This window comes from Eucalyptus grandis, chromosome 1 (genome assembly GCF_016545825.1).
Source record: "Eucalyptus grandis isolate ANBG69807.140 chromosome 1, ASM1654582v1, whole genome shotgun sequence".
NCBI classification, from domain to species: domain Eukaryota; kingdom Viridiplantae; phylum Streptophyta; class Magnoliopsida; order Myrtales; family Myrtaceae; genus Eucalyptus; species Eucalyptus grandis.
In genome coordinates, this window is record NC_052612.1 from 42,811,123 (window position 1) to 42,816,023 (window position 4,901).

The following is a 4,901-nucleotide window of genomic DNA, read 5'->3' on the forward strand; positions in this document are numbered from 1 at the left end:
GGGCGGAGACAACGGGCGGCGACGTGGTCCAAGGCGGCGGTGGAGTTGGTAGGTGAGTAGGTGACGCCAATGGTGGTGGTGAGGGATCGGAGGGCGGAGGGGAGGAGAGAGAGGAAGGCAAGGGAGGAGAGGAGGAGGTGTTGGAGCTGTCTTTCAATGCTGCTGCTGATATTCTGTCATTTTATTTATTATTCAGTCAAGTTTATTTGTTAGGCGGTTGGTTTGTTAGTTATTTTCTAGGAAATGGAACAAGTCTGTATTACACGTTTGTGTGCGGTTATGTTTTGCACGTTTGTATGCAGTCATGTTTTGCATGTTTGTGTGCGGTTTCAAAACAGGTTCTTATTTAGCTTGTACTTGATAGTTTTTTTTACATAATGAATAAAGTTCAATGTTTCTTCTCATTCCTTCTCTTTGTAACAAGAAGTTTGTGAGTATTTGTAATAGGAAAAATTCCAAATAAGGATCCGAAGTGGACCAATTTTCTCAAATGAGGACCCAAAATTAACTTTGTATCAGATAAAGACCTAAAGTGAACCCATTGTCTCAAATAAGAACCGAAGTGGTTGAATTAATTCCAAATAAGAACCTGAGCTTGCTGGTCAGCCAAATATTCGCCGGCTATCAAGCATGTGACATTTCTGACAATTGGAGTTTGGGCAATTTTATCCAAAAAAAATATAAGGAAAATTAACAAATCCTAAAACAGAAACAAAAAACAACCCTAGGTTTTCTATGGTCTCCCTGTTCCTTGTACCTGTCCTCTGCAAAGTCAAAGACCGAAGTTCTCCCCATTCCTTGTACCTATCCTTCGCAAAGTCGAAGACCCAAATTCTCCGCCGGTTGAGGCACGAATTAAAAAACAAGAAGAAAACCATATGCTTCTTTCTTTGTTTGCAGAGACCCATATTCTCCGTCGGTCGAGCAAGGCAAAGAGCGACAAGAATCGAGTCACGACGACGACCGGGTAGCAATTTGGTTGAGGAATAGCGAGGGAGAAGAAATAAGAAAATTTAAACACCTAAATGAATAACCTAAACTTAATTAATTTAGAATTTTCCATGTTTTTCCAATCACAAATTTCTGACAAAATTGCCCCTATTATAATCGATGGAAAATGTCTGCCGGTGAGCTAAGGTCCTTAATAGAGATTAACTTGATCACTTCAAGTCATTATTTGACATAAAATTCACTTCAGGCCCTTCTTTGAAATAATGGGTCCACTTCGGTCCTTATTTAACACAAAGTTCACTTTGGGTTTTTATTTGAAAAAATAGATTCATTTCGGGTCCTTATTTGGAATTTTCCATTTGTAATATTAGGCTTGTGGGCCCCAAAAGAAGAAAAAGAAAAAGAAGTTGAAAAGTCAATAAAGCAAAAAGGAGAGGGAGAGGGCTCGGCTAAATAGAGGCTGAGAGTCCCTCGACCAGAAAGAAGAAGAAGAAGAAGAAGAAGAAGAAGAAGAGAAAGGGGAGAAAGAAAAGAGGTTTTGGCACGTGCACGCCACGGATTCCTCGCCAAGCCAACTCGACTCCATAACGCAGCACCCAGTAAGAGATTAGGCCCATTGTTCATCCAATTGAAGTAAATTTTGGGTTTAGGGCTCAAATTCGGAATTGTTGGAAAATCAAGTGGTGAAGTCCCATTTTGGAGTCGTTGAGTAGCGTATTTTTGTAGGAATGATAGTTTAGGGTGTTGTGGAGCCGTGAGATTTTACGGATCGTGATTTGAACTTGTGGTTTGTCCGAAACAAAGTTTCAAAGTTTCCCGCGCGCAGTGAACAGTACGCGTCCAGTAGCTTTGGGCCTGTATTTTGTCACCTTTCGGTTTGATTTTGGGACGGTGAAGTTGGGATTATCGTAATATGTGTCAAGGTCTCTCTATTGACTATAAATAGGTTTGGATCGGGGTTCGAAGGAGAAAGTTAAGGCGTGATCAAGTTTTGCACTTAAACTCCGTGTTGTGAACTGCTTGAACAATCCCCTTGGTTATGTGATTTGTTAGCTCGTAGAAGTCATTTTGTTAGAGTTAAGGCATAAGTTATTCATTTCGTAGTTAAGATAAGAGTTTTATTAGATTTTAACATTATACCTCGATTATTTGATAGGGCCTTGAGTTCAACGATACGAGTATCGTTCGTCATTTGGTCATAGACGACGAGGTGAGTGGTACTATATCTTATTTGGTTTTGAAAAATTCATGTCTTGAAGTACATATGTATATACATTGAATTGAGGAGAGCATTTTTATTGCATAAAAGCCAGATCAAGCAATTGCTACTCTTTGGTTGATTATGAATGTTTGAAAAGTGTGTTATACAAAGTAAGTTGAGAAATATATATATATATATATATATATATATATGAAATTGCTTTGCGATTGATTTATGGAAATGTTTATAATGATTTGAGAAATTGATATGAAATGGATGATAGGCTATGTTGCAAATGTTATTTGTTTGATTTAAGATATTGATTTCTGGATTGGTTTCTGGTATTGGAGGATAGTTATTTATGCTCAATATGATTGTGAACCCAATGAGGGGTTTTGGAATATGCATACCAGGTTTAGGATATCCTTCTAGGTCCAGCCATCGGCTTTGTAAGTGGAGACCTTGCCAAGGGGAGAATCTTGGTCGCCTTGTCACCAGGTGTTGTGTCGTGACCATGGTTAGTTATTGAGCAATAGATTAGTCAATGGATGGACCATTGATGTAACATTTGATAGATATTATTCAATAGACTTGACCATTGATACTTGACTTTTGATGGTGATTTAAATGAGTTTTTCCATATTAGTATAAAGCTTTGATGATAAGAAATAACTCTTATATGATTTGATATATATTTTATATATTGAGTTGGCGTTATGAAATTTGGTATTACTTTGTACACATGTATAGTAGTTGTTCGATCTGCTTAGAAAATATGTACTATCACTGAGCTATGGTTGCTCATTCCACTCCTCCTTTAATCTTTCAGGTTCCTCGGTTAGCGGCTAATAGAATGAGAGCGCCGTTGGTGGGAAACCTGTGGGGAGTTCTATTTTTGGGTATGGCCAAAGGAAGTGGTGCACATTCCTTGCTAGTGGTTGGATTGTTTGAGTTCTAATTGTATATTTCTTTTTGGTGGATTATAGAAACTCTGATGTTGCAACCAATATGTTGGTCTATTTGTTATGTATATATGGTTTGATATAAGTTGATATCAGGTTGTTGGTTGTGTTTGAGGCTGCGTCTTTCGTGTGGAAGGACGGCCGTGTCATCCCCATTCTTTGTAGTTTTGGGGTGTGACATCTTTTGGTATCAGAGCCTAAGTTTTGATCTTTTTGGATGTTGTTATGGGACGTTGTGAGGTTGTGTGATAGATTTTATTTTTGCGTTAGTCTTTTAGATTCTAAGGTGTAGTTTCATTCTTGGATTCAGGTGATCATGCGTGTCGACTCCAAGACTCTTGCCTCGCTTCGTAGGAGCAGCAAAGGCAAACAAGTCGCTAATCCTGATGCTAGAGACATGCCTCAAGCTTCTCGAGGTACGTCGTTGAGAAGGAGACTTGAGGACCGCTTTAATAGGAGTCTTGACTTGCGTGAAGTCAGAGAAGATAATCAAGAGCCAACCCGTTCAACTGAATTTGAACGAGCAATGATCCATTGGTATCGCCAAGCAAAAGAATTAACTGGAGATGGAGCGACTGGCTCAGGCACTTTTGCCCAATTTAGAAAGGCGAAACCACCCACTTTTGATGGGAAAGCTAATCCTCTTGCGGCTGAGTGTTGGATTAAAAAGATTGATGGGATCTTTGAAGCTGAAGAGGTTCTCGAGGATCGGAAAGTTAAATTTGCCACCCAATACCTAGAAGGTGAAGCAGAGTTTTGGTGGGATGGAATGAAGCCAAGTCTTGGAGGTAGGGATGTTATTATATCCTAGGAGGACTTTAAAAAGGCGTTCAATGCTCAATTCTTCCCAAAGTTATTCCAAGCAAAGATGAAGGGTGATTTTGTACATATATCTCAGGGTGACTCCACGGTTTTGGAGTATTCAGTCCGATTTAATCAGTTGAGTAAATTTGCATAGCACTTGGTAGCAAATGAGGAAGATAAGGCCGACCATTTTCTAGGAGGGCTCCGACCTGAAATTAATTCTGCACTTGCACCTTTCGTGTTAACAACCTATAAGGATGTGCTAGAGCGAGCAATCAAGGTAGAACAAAGCATTCTGAAGCACGGCACATAAAGAGCACCTCAGCCCAAAAGGTTTAAGCCCACAAATGTACAAGGTAGCCATACTGATGGTAGTGGAAGGTGAAGAGGTTTCAGTCGGCCAGGACAGTTAAGAAATCCGAGTAACCAGGGCCCCTACAATACATGTGGAAGTTATCATCGCGGTGAGTGTCATCAGAAAAAATGGAGTATGCTTCTTATGTGGGAAAGCGGGACACATGCAGCGAGATTGTCCTACACAAAGGAATGCTCCTATTGACAATAGATCATGTTATCTATGTGGATGACAAAGGCACCTATCACACCATTGTTCCATGCGGAGGAATACCCCTTTGGTTGGTAGGCCCCAAGAGAACCAACAAAGACAAAGTACAAGTGGGAAAGTTTTTGTGATGACAAAGGAGGATGCGGCAACATCTAGCACAGTTGTTGCAGGTAATATTTCTATTGCCTGCAATGTGCTTATGCGTTATTTGGTCCTGGTGCTACACACTTCTTCATTTCAACTGAATTTGCAAAGAAGCTTGATGTGTTGCCTGACCCTCTTGAATGTGAATTGTGTGTTGATACTCCTACTGGCGATTTCTTAGTTGCTCATCATGTGTTCAAGAGATGTTTGATTCGGATTAGTAATGTTGAAATGCCTGTGAATCTAGTGGAGTTAAATATTCGAGATTTTGATG